General features: G+C 39.8%; 1 long non-coding RNA gene across 1 annotated transcript in view; it reads left to right on the forward strand.

The window, feature by feature from the left end:
• The window catches only part of LOC140909995 (uncharacterized), a 194950-nt gene that overhangs the window by 71176 nt on the left and 96082 nt on the right, over window positions 1-27692 (forward strand). The window contains exon 4 of the long non-coding RNA XR_012158400.1: window positions 22101-22215. This is a non-coding gene — a long non-coding RNA (uncharacterized lncRNA). The remainder of the gene's footprint in view (window positions 1-22100; window positions 22216-27692) is intronic.

The following is a 27692-nucleotide window of genomic DNA, read 5'->3' on the forward strand; positions in this document are numbered from 1 at the left end:
ATAAAAATTAAATCTTATGCTGGCCTTCATTGTTCAGATACTGCAGTACAGCAATGTACTTTTAGTAATGTACAATTTTTAGTAGAATATAGTACTTTTTAGCACCACATTTGAAAGAACAGAATATTACAGAAATAGTTTATCCTGGTGTGTGTGTGTGAGGGGATTGTAGTATTTGTTTTGTGATATGTATATATGAAAACGTGAAAGCTATATCACACACTTGCATTTTGACACACTTTCTTGCTGTGCAAATCGTGGGCAAAAAGTAGCTGTATGTGATGCTTTTCACTTCATTTACATGTGTATATAGCATGCATGTCCCACTGAAAGTTTGTGTGGAAGGGGTTCTTGATGACAGAAGTTGTGCAGTAGGTCTGGATAATGCCTGGTCCTGCTACCATAAATCAATTTTCTTTTCTCTCCTTGAATTATGGGGCTTCCCACTTTATACCCCAGAGTGAGAAATCATGTGAATAATTTCACATTCAACAGTGGAAATCACTACCGTAAATAATTATTTAATTTTGGTAAAGTTATACATAGAGTTGACATTTAGAAATGTCAGTACCTGTGGGTAGTAAACATCCATTGCTTATTTTTTCTTTTTCTTCTATGAAAACTGATGCATCTCCAACATATTTATTAATGGAGAATAGGATTAATGTATTTAATGCATTGCCACTGACCTATTTGATTCCCCCTCCAATTAGTTTCTTTCTTCTCTCTTCCATCATCTGGATTATGTGTTTACTTTATGTGGAGGATTGATTTAGTTTGAGATTTTTACATTCATTGTTAAAGAAATGGGAAAATGGTACTTAAATGTGCCACTGGGAGACCCAAAAGTTGATACACTGTGAAGGATGACAAGTTCAAGGGAGAAGATGAGTAGTTACCATTTCAAATTTAATGACTCTAATAAAAAAAAAAAGTAGTCAGTGACTACCAGAGAACTGCCACTCTGGAGCATAATCCCTCCCCCACCAACCATTACAGTTACTCAATATAAAGATCTCACTAAAATTTGCTGATGGGATTAAAATATTGCTGCTGGTTACATTAGTTATCATCATTGTGTGATGTCAGGTAATCCCATCCCTTCTCTTCCCTCCGCTCTACTCCAGTATTTAAACTGAGGAATTTGCAAAGGGTATCAAAAAGCCCTTGCAGGGGATTCATAGGACTATCCACCCACAGAAAAGTGCCTTTTAACAAATACCAGAGACAGAAATTAGTTCTGCAGAAGTGTTTTGAATTTATCCTTCTTGCCCACACATGCAGAGGTTTTGCCTCATTCCTCTGCATCCACTAACACTCCATATTGCAGAAAGTCTCTCTTGACTCTTTCAATATTTCTCTATTTTTCAGCACTTTTTGGCCTGGGCTGGGCTGGAATTACCAGGAGAACAGTCTCACATTATTCCATTGCTTTTCCTTTTGGTTCCTGGCCAAACCAGTAAAATATAACAGTGAGTGAAATTGTGTAGAAGAAAAAGGTATCTGGGCTGCAGCAACTTCCCACGCAGTAGCCTCAAGAGGAGACAGACCCCCGGTACTGGAGTCCCTTCACCTACACCAACAAACAAAAATAAAAACATCACAGAGGCACTGTTCCAAGGAACAGGTGGCCGTTAGATGCCTAATGCTCAGGTCAATGGGACTTAGTTGCTCATGGTCATTTGTGCATTTGAAAATTTCCGTCAGTACTTCCAAGGGGTTTCAGGTTCTATCAAGGTAGTGGCATTCAGCACTTTCAATGATGGGGTCATTAGTTCTTTGAAGCCTTTTTCCTCTCCTGATTTATGACTCCGTTTTGGAGCTGTCGTGCTGATTGAGGGATACAAACAGTCTGTTTAACCCTCTCTGAGTTTGTCAGTCAGAGAGAACCCATCCCTTCCTTTTGGCTCTGCATTAGCCCCCTGGAGAAGCTCAGGGTTGAGTAGCTAAGTGTTTGCTACACTGCTGCCTCTGGAAGTCTGTCTTTCAGGGTTTGCATAAGCCTCAGGAGGATAGGCAAATGCTTATGTGTTTTGCTCAGTAGGGATAGACTTGCATGCATAAGTTTAAGAACATGCTTAAGTGCTTTGCTGAACTGGGGTCTAAATGTGCAATTCTAAAATATTGTTAAGGAGTTGTAATTTGCCTTGCAAAGTGATTCTGAAATTATACCACAACGTCTAGATGTATTTAGATAAACCTTCTGGGTCAAGAAGAAGTCTAAGATTTTATTTCTTGGTGTTATGTCTAAGAAGCATGAAGACGTATATTTAGCTGTAAAAATCTAGTTAAATATTAGGCAATATTTATAGTACATAAAGCTTCTACAGGGTGAACGTGCACAAAAAATTCTAAGCCACATATATACAGAGCAAAAGGCCAAGCAATATAAAACACTGTATAACAGAGAAGGTCACATTATTGCTATAAAACACACAATAAATTTCATGCACAGAAATATTTCAGACAAAGATGTCTGTGCATTTGTCTTTTGAAACCAGACAGGGACAAAAAAGAGATATGCTACTAACGGTTAGAAGGCAATCACATCATTTGGAACAGAAAGAATCACAACGTTGATTTACCAAAATTGTTCGGTATCCTGAGTAATAAGCAGCTAAGGCCACTCCTACTTCAGATCTCTTAAGAGTGAACAGATTTACAGAAAAGTGAGCCTGTTTCAGAAATTTTGAGAAAATTCTGAAAGTATTGAAAACACAGAATAGCAACCCTTCATGCTTGCTGGTCCAAAGAAGTCACTTTAACAAATCACACAGTGTTCAAGTGATATGTGCTAGAATTGCATTTTGATAATACAGTAGAATCAAAATAAAATACAACAGCAGAGAAGAGCTGAAGTAGAAAGGCCACCTGCATGCACTAGGAAATTACCTGGAGTTTTCAGGATATATGACCTGTCAATTTCTAGCAAAACTTCAGGCTGAATGTTCAGTTCCATAAATTACTTGAGTGACTGCAAAATATTTTGTCCTTCCTCTTTTCCTTCATTGAACTTGGCTGAACAAACCCTTTCCATTTTAAATGCATTCTGCTCCTTGCCTGGTCTGCTCACATAAAAATCCTCCCACAAGAAAATAATCAATCAGCCTACAGTTGATTTTCTCCTGGTGGCTCCAGGCTTCTTTATTCTTCCAATCTCCTGCTCTGAGTTCCTTCTAGCCCAGACTCATCTGCACATATTCCTACTGTGGACCTCTGCAATATTCCTCCATTCCCAAACACAGATACACTTTAGGCCCTAGTCTTAGCCAACACTCAATATTCTGACAGGTTTCAGAGTAACAGCCGTTACCCCCCCAGATGTTCTGGTTTAACTTGGATTTAAACTTGGAGAGTGGTCAGTTTGGATGAGCTATTACCAGCAGGAGAGTGAGTTTGTGTGTGTATGGGGTTGGGGGGGATGTGAGAAAATCAAGGTGGGCCATTTCCAGCACAAATCCAGGTTATCATGCACATTGTAGGGAGAATGGTCACTTTGGATGAGCTATTACCAGCAGGATAGTGAGTTTGTGTGTGTGTGGTTTTGGGGAGAGGGGTGAGGGGGTGAGAGAACCTGGATTTGTGCAGGAAATGGCCCAACTTGATTATCATGCACATTGTGTAAAGAGTTGTCACTTTGGATGGGCTATCACCAGCAGGAGAGTGAATTTGTTTGGCGGGGTGGAGGGTGAGAAAACCTGGATTTGTGCTGGAAATGGCCCAACCTGATGATCACTTTAGATAAGCTATTACCAGCAGGACAGTGGGGTGGGAGGAGGTATTGTTTCATATTCTCTGTGTGTATATAAAGTCTGCTGCAGTTTCCACGGTATGCATCCAATGAAGTGAGCTGTAGCTCACGAAAGCTCATGCTCAAATAAACTGGTTAGTCTCTAAGGTGCCACAAGTACTCCTTTTCTTTTTACTCAATATTCTGCCTCACTGATTTCTTTATAGCTATTGGAGTTTTTTCTTACTTCTCCTCCTGTAATTTATTTATCATTAACAATCTGACAATTGGTGCAACTATTTGATCTTTCCTTAGTCTGCTTATGCTCAGCCCTGCACAAAGGATAAGGATTGTCATTTCCTACAGGCATTTCCTAGTTTTACTTTCCCTTTTAACAAATGAATAGGTTCTCGTGCTTTTTACAAAATAGATGTGCTTGCTTAGCTTACCAAGTGTGGGGGTTTATTTTTGTTTTTTTCTTGAAATTATTTTAGATAAGGAGATGAAAATAGACTAGGTAGTCCTCACTATGTCTTTAGATTTTCTCTGTAATGGCTCTTTTCTCCAAGCTAGTTTAAGATAGACATACTGCATGTATGTTAGAGTTTCCAAGATGGAGGGAGAAAAGTACCAATATACAAATACAAATCCAACTCCAAACCATAGGAGATTAATCTAAAAAAAGACTTTAGGATTCAGTCCAATGAGTTCTTGAGCTAACAAGATTAGTTGTTAGAGTACAGAGTCTACTCTAGATAGCTTCTAGAATCGCAACACTCCAGAAATTTTCTTGACTGGACAATATTTTTCTTTGAAAGCTACCAACTTTGGGGTGGGATCTGAGAACCCAGGAAAGAATTTTCTGTAGTATGTGGCTGGTGAATATTGCCAATTTGCTGAGGGTTTAGCTGATCGCCATATTTGGGGTCAGGAAGGAATTTTACTCCAGGGCACATTGGAAGAGGCCCTGGAGGTTTTTTGCCTTCCTCTGTAGCATGGGGCACGGGTCACTTGCTGGAGGATTCTCTGCTCCTTGAAGTCTTTAAACCACGATTTGAGGACTTCAAAAGCTCAGACATAGTTAAGAGGTTTTTCACAGAAGTGGGTGGGTGAGATTCCGTGGCCTGCGCTGTGCAGGAGGTCGGACTAGATGATCATAATGGTCCCTTCTAACCTTAGTATCTATGAACCTATGAAACTGCGAACAGCTACTCGCCCTGCCCCCTCTTCTCCCCCACGCAGAGTGATGTTTCCATACACTTTTCTACAACCTTGGTAACCTTGGGCTGGTATTATATAGGTGTATGTTTCTAAAGACCATAGCCATTTCCACTCTTAATGTGTCTGTTCGTTTCATCATCTCTTTTATTTAGTGGAGGCGCTGGACAAGAGTGTTCCCTCCGCTGTTTGATGCTCTCCTTGATTCTCATCGTTTGGAGAGCCAACAGCAAAGACACTGTGTTGTTTTTGGTGATGTACTCCATTGTTTTGCTGCAAAACCTGTTTTGTGATTTTATTCATTCATTATATTTGAAAGGTTTTGCAGTAGAATAGCAGTAACCTCTGGCAATGGGTAAAGGAGATGCATCTTCAGTAATATAGCACATTCAGAAAGAAATGTGCAACCAGTGTGCAAAAAATAATGTTCTTTAAGTACTGTGGCTTCTGATGCAGTGAAATTAAATTCTTGCCTAGACCAGAAAAGCAGTGCTGTGCTATACTTTAGCTGAGCACACAGAGATACAGTTCTTTGTCTTTCTGATATATCCTACAAACCTCTCTCCTCCCCTCCAAAACCCCCCCCAAAACAAAAAGCAACAATTAAAGATAGTTTCCCTACAACCCATTCCTCCACATACTGCAAGAAAAAAACCCAGAGAATAAATCTGCTTTAAAGATAAGAACATTCACTGTGTGATGCTTTCTTGGGGAGCACAAGACTGACAGTCACCATGTAACTCCAGTCTGTTGGCCGACATAATCTCCTCAGAAGCTCTGCCAGCTTTTTCTTTGCATTGCAGGTCAACACTTGGTATACCCTAGCCTCAAACCCCTTTGAAGAATGTACCCCTCTAGTAGCCAGCCCCTGTCATTGGATACTGTCCGAAATAACCAAATTCACAGTCTCCAAAGAGACACTGTGCACACCAGCTTGCTTGAGTCATCTGCGGATTCACCCTTTCCTTAATACCGCTGCACTGAGATGTATTTATAATAAAACCAAGAAAAAGTTTATTAATAAAGAACAGGGATGTAAAGGTTCAAATGAGTAGAGTATGGGGAATAAGAAGAATAGGTTACATAAAACAAAAATATAACACCCTTCTACTAGACTAAAATTGAATTCTAGGAAGCTAATCTTTTCAAAAGCAATTTCTCACCTAAAGTCTTTTCTGCAGAGCTTGCTGGTTCTCAGTCAAACCAGGATCCCTACATTCACAAATCAGACCCATCTGGTACGGGTGTTCCTCTGTGAAATGAAAACCAGGGTGTTGTCCTTGTGCCCTCTCTTATAGTCCAGTAAACCTTTGAAATGCATTACTTTTGTTTGTTCTCCTGCATGCTCAGGGTGACCAGATAGAAAGTGTGGAAAATCGAGACGGAGGGTGGGGGGTAATAGGAGCCTATATAAGAAAAAGCCCCAAATATCGGGACTGTCCCTATAAAATTGGAACATCTGTTCACTCTATGTGTGCTGGTGCCACATTCCCATGTCAACCTGCTTTTCCTGTTGATTTTACATGGAAATTGGGCTTTTTTTGTGTTGACTTCATAATGCTTAATTTACTTCAGAGCCATGGTGGATAGATGATTCCACCCTTTGTCTGGCAAAACCTCCTTGTCAACCCTGCCAGGGACACAAGATTCTAAACATATTTCAATACACACATACATACTTCTTAGATATCACCTGTACATACATCCTGCAATCAGTAGGAGGATCATTATGATGCAAACTTCAATTAGACACCTCACATGCCCTTTCTGGGTAAATACTATGAAAGCAGTGTGTTGAGTGTAGTGAGTTTGTCAGGCTTATTGGAAGTTCCTGAAAGAATAGTGAACCCTTTGCCAGTTGGTGTTGATGGGCTCTTAGTGTGAATGAAGATTATATCCGAGCTGTTTTCTGTTTTTCATTCATTGATACTTCCACCTTTTTAATTTTCATTTCTATTTTATATTTAGTATAATAAAGTTTGCTTTTGCATTGTTACAGAATGAATTAAAAACTTGATGACCTTGGTACAACAGAAAAGACAATTCTAGCAGAATTCTGCTAATTAAATATGATTGTAGATTTGAAGATGCACAATTGTGCTGATACAGAATTTTTCTTCACAGAGTATTTTTCATACTTTAGGAAATGCTATCCTTTAAACATGAAACTGACTAATATGGTGATTTTGCTCCTGGAGATAAAAAGCTAAGCATCTAATACATTTATAATCATTAACGCATGCTTTAGACTAAGTAGTCTAGAATAATGCACATACTATCAGAGATCCAAATATGAGTTTTGTTCCAGTTGCATTAGTCAGCAGTTTATACACTATCAGCAAAATACAGAATCTACTGATTTCTAGAAATAGTTTCTGCTCTGTCATATCTTATGTTCACTTGGCCTCAGTGGTAAAATAAACATGAAGACACATTTGTGTGAATAAACTCAGTAGTACAAAGTGACTTAATCACTAATGACACCAGGCACATGGATAATGTTAGCAAGGAGCCATGTCAGCTCACAGCTTTTATAACTTAGTCTCAGCATGGGACTCCACGAAGCAAGCTGTCTGCTAGTTTCATTACATTATTTGGTAATTATTTTGTGTTTTGCACCAGTGTACATTCTCAGAGAATACTATGTTGTTGCTAAAGCAGAAAAGCATTAGCTGATTTGAGAAGTCTGTGAGTTAGTTCTAAAGGGTGATGAACTAAGAGAAGCCGAGGAGTACTTGTTAGTAGCTGGGTAACCTGACTCTTTCAATATTTCTGAAAATGAAATCAGGTGTTCAGCATTTGAATCTATAAAAAGCTCCCTTGAAATGAGAAGGAAAATATAGACAGAAGGAAGGAAGTAAGGAATGTTTCTGTGTTTATGAGGAAAAAAAGTAGTCAGGAAAACAAAAAGTTAGTACTGAAATCCAGGAGACTAATTCACATTTATACTAAGATCCCTTTACATGGCTTTGGAAGAGTAAAAGGCCCTTTAAATGGGCATAAATGTAATTTGGAGCCAATTTAGTTTCTCTTCATCCAGTCAGAGTGGTGTAAAGGGGCCTTAGTGTAATTGAGAATCAAATACTAGATCTGTATGCAGATTTTGGTGGATATTGAGTAGAAAACCCTGTTTGGTACTGCTTGAGATGCGAAAGATTTTATGGAGCCAGTGGATTGTACTTGTTGGAGATATGTTCAGTTGCTAGCAACAATTATCTTTACTGCTAGGGTGTGTCTACACTGAATGCTTCTTTCAGCAGCATGTAATGTACGTACCTGTTAGCAAATACTAATCTTTTATTATTCTCTTCATATTAAACTCTCATGATTTCTTGGCCAAACATCCCAGAAGCTTTTCTGTGTTAGCCAAAGTGCTAGCTAAACGCTAATGTTAAGAGGGTTTTGTTTTGAATAAATGAATGTCTTTGTCCTGGTGGGTCTGTAGTCTATTATCCACTCTGGTTTACTCTGAAATTTAGCTGACCTTAGTGTGTTATCAATGAGCTGAAGTTTAGATGAACCTTAGTGTTGTTAAATAATGGATTGTGTATCTGGTTTTACTCTAAACACTTGACCCTTATAGAAATGTCCAGATAGGAACAACTTGTAACTAATATGGGGCAGGTGATTCTATGATTAATAAAATAATAATCCATCAAAGGATGATTTCAGCTTATCAGGAATTAGTCTAACAGATGATTTCTTTCATAATGACTTGGTTACAGATATATTTTATAATTGATACAATAGTGGATGATTGAACAGATGTCTTTCATTTATCAATTATGTAAACTAGATACCATGAAAAGAAATCCACTGTCAATAGTTCATTTTATTTGTCTCTTTTCTGTGAACACACGTAGTATATAAAGACAAGCATGTTATTATCGATGTATGTTGTAATGGACAAAATGGTGTAATTGATAATGGATGCTCAGAAATGGGCTATAATTGCTAAACTTGGTAATTGACAAAATAGAAAAGGGATGTGTGGTATAGCATGTGTGTTTTATAATCAATGGAGCAGCACAACATTAATGTATGGATTAATGTCTAAGCATTAATGGCTAGGTGTGGTCACGGGTGATGCTAGTAATGATAAAGTAGTTACAAATATCATTGACTTAATTATTCAAAATAAGATCAAGCATGAGAAAATATTTTTCTCTGTTTTGAACAGTTTGTAAGAGGTGAGTTTTTAGGAATTTAGTCAGAAGTGAGCTCGTAGGCTGTCTCACTTCTCCAGTCTCAGATTTGGTACCTTTTCCGTATTCTGTATAGTGTTGTGTTAATTAAGTATTGCTTGATCAACTTACTTAAATAAAACTTTAACTGAGTTAGTTATTTGACATCATGCCTTATCAAATCTGATCGCGCAAAACTATGTAGCTCCCCCTAGCATGGGTACAAATATCCGGGTAGATGGTGAGGCATGGCTTAGACCAGTAAAGACACACCTGAAGGGTGTGGGTATATTCTTGAGTACATACCCTACATGGCTCTCTGTTTGCCCAAGCTATGCTTCCCCATCTACACTGCTATCTTTAGCAGTGTATTGACCCACTGCCTCCCCACTGCTGGAGCCCTTTCCCCTCTGCAGGGAAAGGCTCTGGCAACAAGGAAAGGCTCTGGCAGGGAGCCTTTCCTTGCTGCAATAAAAGGCTCCATCAGTGGGAAGCTTTTGAAGTCTTTCTCCTCTCTTCTGCCAGAGCTTTTCACTGGTGGTGTAGCTGCACACTGCAGCATGGACATGGTGTACTTTTCACTGCGGTGTGTCGCTACACGTACACTACGTGCTGCCAAAAGTGGTGTGTAGTGTAGATGGAGCCTTACTTACCTTTAAAAAGTAGTCCTACCGACGTAATGCATGCCTACTATTAGTGATTATTTGTACTGTGGTCTTGCCTGAGGGTACCTGTCCATATCAGGATTCCAGTATGCAAAGCACTGTTCAAATAGAGCTGGTCAGAAACATTTTTACAAAACTTGTTTCCCTAAGGGAATGCCAGTTCATGACAACTGAAACTTTTTGCAGAAATATGGATCTGTTTCAGCTCAGCTTTAGTCAGGAAAGGTTTATCAGGTCCAAAATGGAATTTCTAGTCAATCAGAGAGAAACTCCAGACCAGCTTGGTGGTTTGGGTGCTAATGTGGGAGAACCAGGTTCAAGTCTCTGAACAGAATCAGACCAAGGAGGGATTTAAATCTGGATCATACATCCCAGCTGACTGCCCTAACAGTGAAGCTTGTGTATGTGTGTGATTGTGTGGATGGGTCTTTCTGAAAGCCTCCTGGTACAGCTGTTTCACTTTGTACAAATAATTTTTGGAGCAAAGATTTGAACCTGAGACTTCCACATCAGAGGGGGTACTAACCACTGAAGACAGTCTCTTGTGCCATCTCTCTCGGCCAGTGGCTAGATATTTATTTATACAAAGTGGAATTGTTCCAACAGAAGAGATTGTATGAAATCAAGACTTACCTCAACAGATCTGTGGTTAGGGACTTCAGCTAGGATGCAGGAGATAGAAGTTCAAGTCCCTTATTTGGATCACCTCTCTCTGGTTTTTCACAAAAAAAAAAAAGAAAAAAACAAAACAAAACTTCTAACGGGCTTGTGTTTTTCCCCCTGAAGAGTTGTAAAACTTCTGAAATTTCAAAAATTTTCATGGGATGACAAAACTATTTCCCACCCAGGTCTATGAACAAACAGGAAGTAGTAGTCCCTGCCCTAAAAGACATTACAATCTAATTTACATACTGTGCCTAATTTACAATTAAAATGTTATATTTTGTACATATTTTTTCTGATGGTAACTCACATAGCCTCACTTGCTATGCTACCTCAGGATAACTGTATCTTTGAATCTTCCTTTTTAAAAAATGACACTTGTGGAGAGTACTTACAAATATTTATACTTATTAAATAGGACCAAATGTTGTGCCATAAAACTAGCACTATGGTACATACACTACATAATGAAAGGCTATCATGTGTCTCTCCAAAACAGTTTGAAGATGCTGCACAATAGAAACTGCATGATTTTTCTATTTGTGTAACTGTAAGCCTGATTTAATATCCACTGAAGTCAAAGTAAAGATGCCTATGAATTTCAATAAGCTTTGCATCAGGCTCTGTGTAACTGACGTGGTTTAGCCAGCATTTCTGAGCATAACATTTCATAACATCTGTGGCTTCATTTTCAAGATAGCCAAACACTCTCAATTCACTCTCTATGCTAAGGTGACTGTGATATTTTGATTTTTATCAGTGCTAACACTGAAAATCCTGTCTCACACAAGTATGATATTGCCGATAGAGAAATCTCATTTGCAGCTCGATTGCTAGAACTTATATTATTACTTCCTACACAATCAGAATTCCAGTGAACCCCCGATTCCCCCATCTCCATTGCATTGCCTGAAATGCCAATCAACTATTCTTTGTCTTCTATTGTCAAGTATGCAACATGTGAGACAAGAATGGATTATGTACCCACACATAATCTTCTAGATGAACATTTTGAAAATACTTATTAAAGTTTTTCTTCCCTTCTGTTGACAATACAGTTGTGCAACTACCAGCTACCATACATTGGCACTGGCAAACCCAGTGCTCTCAAAATGTATGCGCCCGATTTTCAATTACCCTAAAACCCCTTTACACTGTTCTCGTGGGTGACTTTAATCATCCTGATATCTGCTGGGAGAGCACTACAGCAGTGCACAGACAATACAGGAAGTTTTTGGAAAATGTGGGGGACAATTTCCTGGTGCAAGTGCTGGAGGAGCCAACTAGGGGGAGAGCTTTTCTTGACCTGCTGCTCACAAACCGGGAAGAATTAGTAGGGGAAGCAAAAGTGGATGGGAATCTGGGAGGCAGTGACCATAAGTTGGTTGAGTTCAGGATCCTGACACAGGGAAGAAAGGTAAGCAGCAGAATACGGACCCTGGTCTTCAGGAAAGCAGACTTCGACTCCCTCAAGGAACTGATGGGTAGGATCCCCTGGGGGAATAACATGAGGGGGAAAGGAGTCCAGGAGAGCTGGCTGTATTTCAAAGAATCCCTATTGAGGTTACAGGGACAAACCATCCTGATGTGTCGAAAGAATAGTAAATATGGCAGGCGACCAGCTTGGCTTAACAGTGAAATCCTTGCTGATCTTAAACATAAAAAAGAAGCTTACAAGAAGTGGAAGGTTGGAAAAATGACCAGGGAAGAGTATAAAAATGTTGCTCGGGCATGGAGCAATCAGGAGGGCCAAATCGCACCTGGAGCTGCAGCTAGCAAGAGATGTTAAGAGTAACAAGAAGGGTTTCTTCAGGTATGTTGACAACAAGAAGAAAGCCAAGGAAAGTGTGGGCCCCTTACTGAAAGAGGGAGGCAACCTAGTGACAGAGGATGTGGAAAAAGCTAATGTACTCAATGCTTTTTTTGCCTCTGTCTTCACTAACAAGGTCAGCTCCCAGACTGCTGCGCTGGCCAACACAGCATGGGGAGTAGGTGGCCAGCCCTCTGTGGAGAAAGAAGTGCTTAGGGACTATTTAGAAAAGCTGGACGTGCAGAAGTCCATGGGGCCGGATGTGTTGCATCCGAGAGTGCTAAAGGAGTTGGTGGCTGTGATTGCAGAGCCATTGGCCATTATCTTTGAAAACTCATGGCGATCAGGGGAAGTCCCGGACGACTGGAAAAAGGCTAATGTAGTGCCTATCTTTAAAAAAGGGAAGAAGGAGGATCCTGGGAACTACAGGCCAGTCAGCTTTTGACACGGTCTCCCACAGTATTCTTGTCAGCAAGTTAAAGAAGTACGGGCTGGATGAATGCACTATAAGGTGGATAGAAAGTTGGCTAGATTGTCGGGCTCAACGGGTAGTGATCAATGGCTCCATGTCCAGATGGCAGCCGGTATCAAGTGGAGTGCCCCAAGGATCGGTCCTGGGGCCAGTTTTGTTCGATATCTTCATAAATGATCTGGAGGATGGTGTGGATTGCACTCTCAGCAAATTTGCGGATGATACTAAACTAGGAGGAGTGGTAGATACGGTGGCAGGTAGGGATAGGATACAGAGGGACCTAGGCAAATTGGAGGATTGGGCCAAAAGAAATCTGATGAGGTTCAACAAGGATAAGTGCAGGGTCCTGCACTTAGGACGGAAGAACCCAATGCACAGCTACAGACTAGGGACCGAATGGCTAGGCAGCAGTTCTGCGGAAAAGGACTTAGGGGTGACAGTGGACGAGAAGATGGATATGAGTCAACAGTGTGCCCTTGTTGCCAAGAAGGCCATTGGCATATTCGGATGTATAAGTAGGGGCATAGCCAGCAGATCAAGGGACGTGATCGTTCCCCTCTATTCGACATTGGTGAGGCCTCATCTGGAGTACTGTGTCCAGTTTTGGGCCCCACACTACAAGAAGGATGGGGAAAAATTGGAGAGAGTCCAGCGAAGGGCAACAAAAATGATTAGGGGTCTGGAACACATGACTTATGAGGAGAGGCTGAGGGAACTGGGATTGTTTAGTCTGCAGAAGAGAAGAATGAGAGGGGATTTGATAGCTGCTTTCAACTACCTGAGAGGTGGTTCCAGAGAGGATGGTTCTAGACTATTCTCAGTGGTAGAAGAGGACAGGACAAGGAGTAATGGTCTGAAGTTGCAGTGGGGGAGGTTTAGGTTGGATATTAGGAAAAACTTTTTCACTAGGAGTGTGGTGAAACACTGGAATGCGTTACCTAGGAAGGTGGTAGAATCTCCTTCCTTAGAAGTTTTTAAGGTCAGGCTTGACAAAGCCCTGGCTGGGGTGATTTAATTGGGGATTGGTCCTGCTTTGAGCAGGGGGTTGGACTAGATGACCTCCTGAGGTCCCTTCCAACCCTGATATTCTATGATTCTATGTTTTGGCAATGATAAGTAGGCCTCAAGCCATTTACAGTTTTCTGGATGATAACCAGGACCATAAATTTCATTCAGACACTTATAAGAAGCCAGTGCAAGGTATGAAATACAGGTCTCATGTGCATATATTGGCTTGTAACGCTTAAAAGACACTAGCTGAAACTACTATTCAAGACCTTGCAGTAGCCTTAAGCAGAGCACATAAGAGTCTTACCAACTCTTACTGATGTTTTACATGTATGTTGACTAGATGGGGTATCAGGAAAACCCCCGCACATAAGACTCCATGCAGAAGTTAAGCATTTCTAGGTCAGCCTAAATTATATATATATATATATATAATATACTGTAACCTCAAATTGTATTTCTTCCATTTTAATTACAGCTATTTGGCTTTGAGCAGCTGGAAGTAGGGTGACCAGATGCCCCGATTTTATAGGGACAGTCCCAATTTTGGGGTCTTTTTCTTATATAGGCTCCTATTACCCCCCACCCCATCCCGATTTTTTCACACTTGCTGTCTGGTCACCCTAGCTGAAACAGATGTTGAACAATAAATTGACCTTGTGCCAGACTACTTGGTAATGATAAGGCTGACCTCACAGAGGGCCTGACAGAGAAGTCACCAAGTTTGGAAATCTCAGACAGTCTCCATTAGGAAAACTAAATTTTAGGTGCCTGATAGTATATTGTGTCAGAAATCAATTAGGATTGATATATTCAATTTATCAGTCAATCACTTTGGGTAATATTTTTGTGAAAAAATTCATTTTATGCAGTTCGGTTCCTCTTTTTGAATTTCTTTCAGGTTGTTATATGCAGTGAGTGTTCATACACATCCCATAATGTAACTGTAGGGGTTTCAATATGATTTGTACTGCTATGCAGTTCTTGGTGTAGATTCTCAGATGAAAATAAGTGAAAATAAGCATGTTATAAATATCTAGAGAGAGAGATTCAAAGGATAAAGGAGTTATAAGAGAACATTCTTTTCCCAGGCATTTATGTTTCACCTCTAATGTCTACACCTTTCCTACAGAGAAAGCTGGCTTCTATCACAGCTAGATAGTAGTCACAGCTGGACAAACACACAAGACAGTGGGAATGGCTTCAAAGACAACATGTTCCATTTATAAACAGAGACGAGGTGATAGTTTTTAAAAGTGTGAATTGGCCGACTTGCTCCTATTGATTCATAGTCATAGATTCCAAGGCTAGAAATGACCACTGTGATCATGTAGTCTGGCTTCCTGTATGACACAGGTCATAGAACTTCTCCAAAATAATTCCTAGAGCAGATCTTGAGAAAAAACATCCAATCTTGAATTTAAAAATGGTCAGTGATGGAGAATCCACAATGACCCTTGGTAAATTGGTCCAGTGGTTAATTACCCTCCCTGTTAAAAATTTACACCTTAAAAGACCACTTACTTTAATTGGAACAGGTACTCTAACAGTTTGGTTTTGTAAATCCTGCTCAGAAAGGCTGCTTTGTGTTATATACACTGCCACGTCTTCTTTAGAGAACTGCAGTCAGAAGTTTAAACTGCTGTGTCAGCCACAGTGATGGCAAGAAGTACAGTTTTTCAAGGTAATAAAAAGTTTGCTATGTTGGCTTTTGTAATCTAGTCTTTCATTTATGCATTTTTGAATTTTATTGAGCACTGGGCATTGTTCTCTGTCATCCATAAAATCTGTAGGAGATTTAAGTACATCTTAAGTCAAACATCCAGAACAAACGTTCTGTGTAAGTACAGATAGCATGTTCTGTTCTCCAGCGAGATACGCGGGTGTTTCGAAGAAGTGGCAGCAATATTTCATCTTTTGCAAGAAACAATTGAAAGTTTGCCAGACGATATAGATCTGATGTTGCATTATTTATTTGAATACTAAAAACTATACTGAGGCAATTTCACCAACTGTAGTGCTGTGTAAGAAACAAACAAAGGACTATTGTGGAGTTTTAGTAACTTTTCTATTGTAGCAGTAAAATCACAGTGTAATTCAGACAGATGCTGTGGCTGGATGTTCAAAGGGCTGGATAATTCCACATACACTAATAACATTTGTAGTTATGAATGCTAAAGAAATCGTAAACAAATCTTATGCCTCATGTCATGAACTGATTGCTTCAAGGTTGAGAAAGGTGTTTTCCCACCATGTACAGCATTACTCGATTGCCTAGGTGCATAGTGAGTTTTTCTTACCTGTTGATTCTGAAGGAGGAATTAATCTAATCTGGAGGCAACATGACAACTGAGACTCCAGCTTGTTTCTCTGAGCTGGCATGGCAGAGCCTATTTTCCTATAAAACGCTCAATTATCAATAGGCTGGAGAAACTGCTATTATAAAATATTTTGAATACATTGGACCAGATCCCCAGTTACCATTAAATCACATTTGTGCCACTTCAGTGGCACAAGGGGGACTTAAGTCTGCTGTGAGACAGCACTTGAGTATTCCTCTACTGTATAGGAATCCTGAATTGGTGTAAGCTCTCCCTCAGCTCCTGGTCCTCTGGCTAAAAGGAGATGGCAGGGAGTGAGACAGGAGCACAACAGACTTTGGTCATCCTGGCTAGTGGAGCAGTCCTTTAAGAATGAAGCTTTATTTGCCAACACAAATTAAAGCAGCCCTGTGGCTGCTATAATGGACATGACCCCCAGAAGCCTTGACCCCCAGAAGCCTCGACAATTGAAGGGGAGTAGAAAGGAGGAGTAAAGGCATTTATGCCCTTCCCTTCTCCAGTAACTCTTGTCATCAGCTCTACCTTCAGTATAACTAAGGAAATACTTTTGAAAAGAAATGAAAAATCCCTCAAGACATGTCCAGGTGATTCATCAAAAAATCAGTTGGTTTGTGAATATCATCTTTTGTAGTTTGAGTGGGAATCTGCCATGTAAATGAACTCTCCTTTCCTTGAAGACAGTTACACTGGGTACAATGAACCAAATCCTGTTCTTAGATATATCTGCAACTGCTCCTGAAGTCAGCTGCAGACATTCACAAGTACCCAAGGAACTCCTCCTACCCTCCCACAACTAGCTGTTGGATGTTGTTTAAGAGAGAAGATGGGGGGGAAATGGAAATTGAAACAAAGTTGTTCTTTTGCGAGGGGACTTTCCTGTCACTGGCTTTGGGGAGGCAAGTGCTGAAGTGTGTGAGGGCTCTAGCTTCATTTAAGTTTGCGGGATTTTTTTTTTGACCATATGGTCTTGTCTCCTCCCTTCAGATTCCCCTGCTACTACCGTGTATTTCTCCTCCGTGAAGGCAGAATATTAATGCCCAGAGCCTTGAGTGGAAGTTTCTTCCCTGTTCAGCTATGGGTAGCTTGATGAGCCTTTGTGGGCTCAGTTAGCTTATAAAGGCTCACATATGTTTTATTTTCACTGTAGATGTGTATTCTTTCTTCCTTTCACATCAGACCTTCAGCTATGATAGATTTGAGCAGATTATTTATCTTGATCTATATTATTTGGTGTTATACTCCTTATTTTGGGCCTCTAGCCACTACAACCTCTTGGCAGAGTGACAAGGCACTTCAAAAAACCAGTCAGGTAGAGCTGTAGGTATAGGCAAGGTGATTTTGCTGGAAAAGTAGTGCTGTTCAATGGGGCTTGCTTTTATTGGATGGCAGATCACATAGATTTGACTAGGAATGTGTGACAATTTCTTTCTGAAAGAAAGCAGGGCTCACTTTCAGTCGTCCAACTTGTGATGGGTTCCCCCCGGGGTGCCGCTTGGAACTAGGGTACCACCAGCCTGGGCTTCCACTCACCCTTTAATGCTGTGGCAGGCTGCAAACATACTTACGGCCACACACTTTGACCAGCACACAAGTAGGAATACACCCAGCTGTAGTAACATGCAAACAGGCTCTCTCAGCTGCCCCTGCAAGGAAAGGCTATACAATCTAGGGCACTTACCAGCTTCTCAGTGCAGTGCCTCTTGGGAGGGTAAACTCAAAATTATACCATCTTGCTCTGCACAAAGAACTGTACAGCGTAAGCTCATAAAATTCACCCTCTCCTTCAATGTGGCGAGAGAGAGAGATGCAACAGCTTTCTGCCCCAAGTATGGTTTCCACACACTGGTTCTAGAGAAAACAAAAACAAGTTTATTAACCACAAAAGATAGATTTTAAGTGATTATAAGGGATAGCAAACAGATCAAAACAGATTACCTCACAAATAAACAAAAACACAATGTAAGCTTAATAAACTAAAGAGATAGGGTGAGAATTTGCTATTCATATCCAAAATGATGATTTAAGCTGGTTGCAGAGCTTCTTAAAAGGCAAACTGCACTTCTTGCAGCTTAAAAACCCAGGTATTCCTTTCATAGGCTAGAAAGTCTTCTAGCCTGGGTTCAGCCCTTTCCCCCAGTTCAGTCCTTGTTTCTGAGGTGTTTTCAGGAGTCTCTTTGGGAGGCGTGTCAGTGAAATACCATGATGATGTCACTCCCCTGCTGCCTTAAATAGCTTTTGCATATGGTGGGAACCCTTTGTCTCCAGGCTTAGTTCCCAGCCTTTCAGTGGAAAAATACTGGTATTCCAAGATAGAGTCCTGTACCAGGTGACTTAGTCACATGTTCCTGTAGGGTCATAGCAGCCACAACTCAGAGGCTGTTCTTAGTGTCCTCAGGAAGGCTCCCCGGTGGGAGATTAGCTTCTTCTAAGACCTATTGTTCTTCCCAGTGGTCCTTCCCAGCCAGCCATCTAGACTGAATTCTGTAATAGATGCATAGACAATATTCCTAACTTCAGGTATCAAAATGAAACATGCATACAAATAGGACAATCATATTCAGTAAATCATAACCTTTTCAATGATATTTTACATGTCCTATTTTGCATGCAATACATCATAGTTCTGCTATAATCGTAACCATATCTCTATGAAGAATATGAGGTATAATGTCACACAGATGATTTCAATTTCAATCCTTAATCTGCACAGCATTCCTTATAGATCTGTGAATAAGTAGGGTTAACCCCTATACTTACAGATGGGGTGACTGAGGCCATCCTGTTCAATGATTTGTCCCAGGTGATGTAGGAAGTTGGTGTGAGAGCTGGGATTAGCATTCAAGAGCCCCTGGCTTCCGGCCGGGGTCACACCACTAGCTCCATAAAAGTGTGAAGGGATAGCTCAGTGCAACAAACTCTACAGAATTCTCACTGCTCGCTTGAAAAGCCCTTGCCAAGAATTTTTGCGGAGGGAGGACAGATTTGCCCAGGTTCCTTCTTACAGCACCCACTTACCTCCATTACCATAATCCCCTGATGAACAGTGATCACGACATCCCACCACATAACAAATGTTCATAGGGCAGCATCAGCAGAAGGGGTATAGACAGCGGAGAAGGAGAGCAGCTCTAAGTATGTTAGGGTGTGTTTAATTTTGTACCATCTAGTTGCAGTACAATTATGGGAATTGTCTGGCATGAATGAGGAGGTGCAAGGAGGAAAATAAACAAACAAATGGCGCACTCAATGGCAACGGCAACATCAGCATAAGTACAAAGAGAATGTTGCTTTGCAAGCAAACAAACAACAACAAATACAAAAAGATAGCAAAAAATGCCAAGGCAAATCAGCCTCTAATGAAGATTCTTTAATGCGTGATTCTGGAAGAATTTACTGAAGGGGAGCAAAGTGAAAAGAAGGCCTATTAGTTAGTTTTCCTGTTTATGCTTACATTTTTGTTTCATTATTTCCTTAATGATCCTGTAAGTATTATTACAGATACTGAGTAATTTTACAGTCATGCCTCACTTGCTGATTGCTTTTCTCTAGATGATTTCTAGAGCAAGTTAATTCTTAAATGATGTATAAATGGCATTTTCTGTAGCCATAAAGCTTATTTGAAAATGTATTAAAATGGATTTTTTGGTTTGAGTAAAAATGGTATGGACCCTTTAAATAAAGCCGAGGGGGTTTTTAAATCGAAGCTCCCTCCTAAGTAGGCCACATAAGACTTTCTGTTTCATATCTGTAAGACATTGATAATACAACAATTTTAATTAGGTATTATGCGGAAGAGGATTAGGTTTCACATTTTAATACCAAAGTTGGAAAAAGTCTGTTTAAAGCTGGAGGTCATTTTCATATGGTAATAAAATTATTTTCGCAGTGCAGATGTCAAGTTCCTAATTGAACATTGTTTTTAAGTAGTTAATGGTGAGTTTCATGAATATTTATTTGTCACTGCTTATATTAATATTGTGAGGGTCGTCTATGCACACTCCCACAATAAGGACTATGAATAAGTACAATGGATACCAGAGGATACAGAACCAGTTTTATAGTTAAAGTAAGATAGGTTGAGGTAGGACTAGTACACAGCGGTAAAGATCTTTACATAAAAGCTCTCCTCTTCCTGATGGTTTGTTTGGCTAGAACTTTGTTAAATATTACTGGGCTAAAGGGTATCTGATTTAAATATCCCATTTTTAAGTGGTGAATAATTATTGCTTTTATTTATTTCCTTAATGATCCTGTAAGTATTATTACAGATACTGAGTAATTTTTGTACAGAACAAAAGGTTATTATTTTTGGATTCCTACAAAATATTAAGCAATAAGAAAAACAACAGAATGTAGATAAAAATAACTGTCAAGAACTCTTGTAATATAATGATGAAACTCAGGTGTATAAATAGAACATTAATTTGTGATTCTTTCTAGTGTTCACAAAAGGTGCTGGATTGACAACCCTTGGTGGATAAAGCCACCTATTATCTACAGAAGAGGTAGAGCACAGGATTGGTGATGAAAGTTTCACCCTGTTGTCCTGCCTCTTTCTCTTGAGCTCCTGAGATAACTCCTCTGAATTCTATTACTAAGGCTGATGGTGCCTCCCGTCATTATGAATAATGGGATACGGAATTACCATGACTGCTAGAGCTCACAAATGCATCCCAAAGGGTCTGTACTGCCTACGACACGTGAATTATACCATGAATGTGGCAGATTCTCCTCTTATAGCCCATAACAACAGGAGATACACTTGAGGCATCTTCTCTTCCTTTGGAAATAGATGGGACTTTTACAGCCTATGTCATTACCCAAAAATGTATTACTCAAGTGAGTAATTTTTCTTTTCTTGTTAAAATCATTGTCACAAGAATAGGATTTACTGCTTTTTGTTTAATTATCTCATTTTGACGCCCATTCAGGAAAGCATCCCTGTTTAGGACAGTGCTAAAGTTTAAGCTTATAATGTTGCTGATTTAGGATGCATTTAAGCATGTGCTTAAGTATATTCTTGAATCAGGTCCCACGAGAACAGCATATCATCAGACTTGAAATACTCAGTAGTGTCTGTGATAGTGTACCTGAAGTTATAACTGCTTGAGAGTCAGATTGTGATATCCTTACTATAAATAGTGCCTTACTCCACAAGTATTCTTAGTGACTGAATTAGAACATTTTGATTGAAGGTCCTATGTGAGGTACATGAGTAAGTATATTGAAATGTGGCCTTTAACTATTCTGTAATTTGAGGTATCTTCTTTTCATAAGTTACTGATCTGTGAATCATAGAATCATAGGACTGTAAAGGACCTCGAGAGGTCATCTAGTCCAGTCCCCTGCACTCAAGGCAGGACTAAGTATTATCTCGACCATCCCTGACAGGTATTGGTCTAATTTTCTCTTAAAAATTTCCAATGATGGAGATTCTACAATCTCCCTAGGCAATTATTCTAGTGCTTAACCACCCTGACAGTTAGGAACTTTTTTTCTAATGGCCAACCTAAACCTCCCTTGCTGCAATTTAAACCCATTGTTTCTTGTCCCATCCTCAGAGGTTAAGAAGAACAATTTTTCTCCCTCCTCCTTGTAACAACCTTTTATGTACTTGAAAACTGTTATCATGTCTCCTCTCAGTCTTATCTTTTCCAGGCTAAACAAACCCATTTTTTTCAATCTTCCCTCATAGGTCATGTTTTATAGACCTTTAATAATTTTTGTTGCTCTTCTCTGGACTTTCTCCAATTTGTCCACATCTTTCCTGAAATGTGGCATCCAGAACTTGACACAATACTCCAGCTGATAACTAATCAGTGCAGAGTAGAGCAGAAGAATTACTTCTCATGTCTTGCTTACAACACTCCTGCTAATACATCCCAGATACAGAGACCATGAATAATCTGCAAAGAACTTAAAAGAATATTCAAAAGGTCATTGAAAGTAATCAAATATACTTCTATCATGCTGTATATGCCAAATTGATAATTAAATCTTTGTTGCAGATTGATTCTGGAAAATGAAGACCTTTAGGTATCCATCCCACATGTACAACAGGTGCAGAGGAAATGCAAGCTTCCCTACACTATCCAGCCAAAGGAATTCAAACCTTACTTGAAGGTACTGTGGCATTTTTAGGGATCAGAATTATTTAGTATCTGGGTTCACTCTATTCTTAGTCATACTTCTGGGACTGTAAGCATATAATTACAATGTAATTGGCTTAGCAGCTTGTCTGCTTCTGTATTCTTTCTAGAAAAAGTAAGTTACCTATGACAGAGGCATTTATCTTCCTGTATATTCTGATATTTACTTTTGGTCTTTAACTGAAGCTCTTTTCTCTCTATCACTCTAACCAGCTTCTACAAAACTGAAGGACTCACATTTGTACTATTTCTTACCCATACCACTGTTTCTGTATGATGCTTTATCATTGTAACTAAGGATCAGGGAGAGCAATTCAGTTATTAACGTATTAAAATGCTAATATGGTTTACATTGCATTGCATAATATGGGTTTTTACTTTTCTTCAACTTAAACAAAGATGTATTTTCTGAAGTGTGCATGAATAACATTTATTTTTGCAGCCGAAGATAATACAGCATGGTCAAAATGAACAGTGGTTTCATTTAGTCTGACCCTTGTATTTTTCAAGACTATATAGTACATACTAATGTCTCATCTAATCTGTTGTTGCATATGTATAGTGATGGTGCCACAACTTCCCGTTGTACTTCAGGCCATTCCATCATCCAGTTGCTCTTACTCTTAACTTTTTCGTAATAATATTTAGTCTAAACTTTTCTTTTCTTAGCTTCAGGCCATTGTTTCTTGGCATATCATATCTTGAGGCTGTGAATGATTCCATTTTATCACATATGCTGTCACTTTGAAGACATTTGTAGACTGTCAGAAAGAAAAGATATCCCCTGTGTCTTCACCATTCTAAATTATATAAATTTAGTTCCCTCAGTCTCTCCTTGTAAGATTTATCTTCCAATCTTTGTGTCACTATGGTTTCCTTTCATTGTAGTTTCTTTAGGTCTTCTATATTCTCATTAGTCTGTGGGGACCAGAATTTCAAGTTGCAGACACAGAGGTCAGCATTATGTATCCGGGTGGGGGCTGGGGGAGGGGACATCTAAGCTAGAATTAAGGCTGCACATAAACACTCATATTGACATTAACATTTCTGAACAGTGTTACAACTTCCATGAGGCCTCCAGTAGTGGTAGTGCAGGCTATAATGTTCTCTTTCAAATGCTGCACTGACAGAATTTATAGGATGTCTGAAACTTATGTAAGAAAATACAATACCAAGAAAAAACATGAATGTCTGTAAACTATTAAATAACTGAAACATTCTAGGGTTAACATAACAAGGCTTGTGTTCTAGCAAGTTCTGAATGAGTTTTAGGTTGCCCTCAATCTCCAAATGCAACCCCCACAACCTCAAAGTAGGAGGACTTTTTCTGGACTGGAAGGAAAAAGCGTAGTGGCTTCTTAAAGTGGGGTGGAGGACATCACCTGAATTCATGGGTTGGCCAGTGGGACTCAGGTAATGGCTCCTGCACACATGGAGAGGGTTATATAAAACCTATCCGTCCAGAGTGTGCCCCCACTCATGCCCAATTAGCAGCTTTCACCTTCCCACCCATGAGATTAGTACAAACCTGTTTTTGTTGTTGTTCTGCTGTGGGTACTGCACTAGTCACCTTTATGAAGACTGGGAAGATATTTTTCCTGACTGCCAGAAAGGGTGGGGTGGTTTTTTTTGCCTCTCCCACAGCAGGCTAGGGATCTGGTGAATAGGTCAGGAGGTACAATTCAAGTTGTTGCAATTTAGCAAGTGCCAGGTGTCCATTGTAAGTACTCATTCCATGGGGGGACTGGTCCCTACTATGCCAAAATTGGAAGTGTACTTAGGGGAAGGCATCCTCTAAAGAATCTGGGGAATAGGTTGGGACTCCTAAAGTCTGGTAGCAGTTGTAGGCAGCCCCTTAACACTCAGATAAGGAGAGGGTGTTAGGGTCTTAGCCATGGGCTGGCACCAACTGTGCAGGGGTGGGAGCTGTTGGCCACTCCCCACCAGGTGGAAAGAATTAAGAAAGGAATGATGATGTGCATTGAATGAATTATTAGTTGATAGTTCCCAGCTGAATAAAATTAATAAAGTTGCAACTTAGTTAAATCACGTCCCTTGAGTCTTCTCTTTCTTTCCATAAATTTGAGACAATAGGGGAGCTGTCCTATTAACAGGCTACGACTTCCACAGGTTAATTATGCTTTGCTCTTTATCATTTTAGATTCATCCCTCATCTTTTAAACCCTTTAATTGTTTAAAGAGACAGAAAAGTAGACATAAAAGAAAGGATAGAAAAAAACCCTAATGTTTGAATGCATGGACTGAATTGCACATTTATTTGATTAAAAGTATAATACTCTAAATACTATATCATGTGAAAGTTGCTGGGTACATTCATGCTGAGTACAATGGAAATGCACATTTTTAGGGGATGAGCTTGCCTTATGGTATGCATCCAGCACACATACTGAAACTAAAAGGAGTTTGAGTGCATATCTTGGCCAGATTGGGCCCTTAGAGGTCTCATTCCTGCAGCCCTTGAAGTGAATAGATTCATAGATTTTTAAGGCCAGAAGGAAAGGACAATTGTGATCATCTAGTTACACTTCCTACATGACATAGGCCAGGAGACCTTCCTGAATTAATTTCCGCATCAAGTGCAATAGCTATGGTTGAACTAGAGCATGCCTTAAAAAAATCCAGTTGTGATTTTATAATCTCCAAATGGTGGCGAATCCACAACAAACATTAGAAAATTGTTCCAGTGGTTCATTACTCTCACTGTTACAGTTCGATACCTTTTTATGAGATATGTGTGTCTAGCTTCCATTTCAACCATTGGATTTTGTTATACTTTTGTCTGCTAGACTGAAGAGCCCTCTCTTTTCAAATTTCTGTTCTCTATGTAGTTGCAGTGACCTCCTCTTTGATAAACTCAAGGATCTCAATCTACAGTGTATCACTATGAGGCAAGTTTTCCAATCTTTTAATCATTGTTATGGCTCTTCTCTGAACTCTCTCCAATTTTTCAACACCCTTTTTGAAGAGTAGAGACCAGAACTGGACACAGTATTCCAATAACGGTTCCTCCTGAGCCAAATACAGAGGGTATGAGGGTGTTGCCATTAACTTTAATGTGAAGGATTAGACCTTAACTTATTTTTGCTGATGGTATGCCACAGGGCACAAAGTCTAAGCATTTTGCTGCCTCATCATTCTATAGCTTTTTAGTTCTTTTCTGAACTTTCCAGGGCTCACAGATGGATCAATTTAATGGCAAGAGGAAGTGCAGGATTTTTAAATAAATAAATAAATTTAAATTTTAAATAATGGTACTTGGTGATTACACCAAAGTAGCTAGTGCATGGAGACAATGTCACCAGGAGACAGTCTCATTACAAATCTAGAGTCCACCTTCAGCATTCTTCTACCAGTTCTTGGAGCGATAAGACCCAGATTTATCAATATATATCACATCTATCATGCTGCAGAGATGCACAGGGCAAGATTAGCAATCCATTTTAGCATTTTATACTGCCACTCCTCACATTAGTATCTCATTGCATAAAATAGCTGTTGCCAGCCTATGTCCCTAGTGGACTTCATGGATTCTTTGGCTCTTCTGCCACTCTAGGCAATTGAAAGCTCTGCTTGCGGAAGAGTGTCATTCTAATAGTCGTCAGAATAACAGTGCTTCTGAGACTTACTGTATGTAATCATGATTTTTTTGCATCTATGGGATAAAAATATGCATCAAGAAAAGCAAGCTATAAGATATTGGCAACGATCAATTATTTCAATTACGTTCCATTAAAATTCAACATGCAACACAATGAATTTTCTATGAACAAGACTTGACACCTACTGACATTAGACTAGATTTGGATTTGTATGCTGACACTCCACCCAGATTAATGAAAAAGATTGCTCAGATTCTGCCAGTATCTTTAGCTTTGTATAGGAATGACTCTGTTCATGACATTTCTCACTGTATTATTCCACTACAGTTAAGACACAGAACAGTTTCTATTTTGATCTGTTTTCAGTTACTTGGAGCTTTCTGAAACTTTTGCCATTGGTGCTAAAATACTCCAAACTTTGTTTTTGTCCTAGGTGAATCTTTCTTTTTGTAAAATATGAGCAAAATTGATCTGACCATTTTTAAGAATAAAAGGAATGAGAAGAATAAATTTTATCTATTACTAATTATATAGATTCCTCCAAGAAAATGATGCTGAGAACATTAAAGCTGTAAAGCTAAGAAAAAGCTAGTGTTTTTATCTAAGAAGCTATGTTAAGAGATTATTATGGTTGCAGAGTTAAGTCCTCAAAAGTGTGGAAAAGACAAGTAAAAGTTGCATGTGCAACCTTAACTTTGCCTTTGCAGAATTAAGGTTAGTGTGAGATAAACTATTATTGTTGTATGATGGACAGTGCAGAGAATGGAGAAAAATAAATGATCACTCAGAGAAAATACTCTGTGATATTTTGCACATCAAGTATCTGGCATACACAGCTTTCCAGATGGATCATCAGCTAATATATGGCACATTGATTTTTACAAAATCCTCTTTTTTAAATCTTTTTCAGTGCAACCAAATTCTGCCTCTTTTTCTCTGACTTGTAAGTCAAAGTAACAGATGTATATTCTGGGAAATCCTCCAGAAATATATATAATATATTTAAAATTAGATTACATTTTTGATCTGTCATAATACCGTAAGCAACACTCTAGGGGAAAGGTTGTGGAAGATTAGTGAGGACCTAAGTGGCGCACGTGACTGGATGTAAGCGGAGGATGCAGGCAGTTCAATGAACTTTGTTCAACGGACCCTGCCAAAATATAGTTTAGCATAGTTCAGCATATTTTTTGCCTGTAAATGAGTCAGTTTATATAACAAGCATAAATCATGACTGTAATGGATGTAACCAGCTGTTGACCCCTGTAATCTTGAGATAAGCATGGAGAATATAATACCGCAGAGGACTCCCCCGCCCCCCCCCACACGGCGAGTCCTGCCTGGTCAGCTATCCCAAAATGGCCCGAGTCCCCAACAGCCCCTCCATGCACCCTAGGGACTCCCCATGCAGATTGGAGCATAAGTTCTTCCTTCAATAAAGCGTAGCTTGCTATTCTTAGGCCTGAGTGTCATCCTTTCACTGGTATCTCCCCCCCTTTGCGGGCACAATTGGCGTCATGAACAGGATACCAGTGAAGGGATGCCTCTTTGGGGAAGGAAGGATAAGGGGGAGGGAGAGAGCCGCATCCCCGGGTGACCCTCCATGGGACAGTGGGCACCAGTGGCTTGCAAGCTGGTGGATTTGGTTGCCCCCGCCGCATGGCCAGAGCTCAAGCAGGAGCTGGGAGTCACCCCAGTTAGGCTGGAGGAACTGATATCCAAGCTCCAGCTGGACAAAGTAGGACCCACAGAGCGAAAAGCGGCGGGAGACCTGGGATGGGTCTTCTGACCACGCTCTGCACGGTGGACAAGGCACTGCTGGTTCAGCGCC

Source organism: Lepidochelys kempii, chromosome 4 (genome assembly GCF_965140265.1).
Source record: "Lepidochelys kempii isolate rLepKem1 chromosome 4, rLepKem1.hap2, whole genome shotgun sequence".
NCBI lineage: Eukaryota > Metazoa > Chordata > Testudines > Cheloniidae > Lepidochelys > Lepidochelys kempii.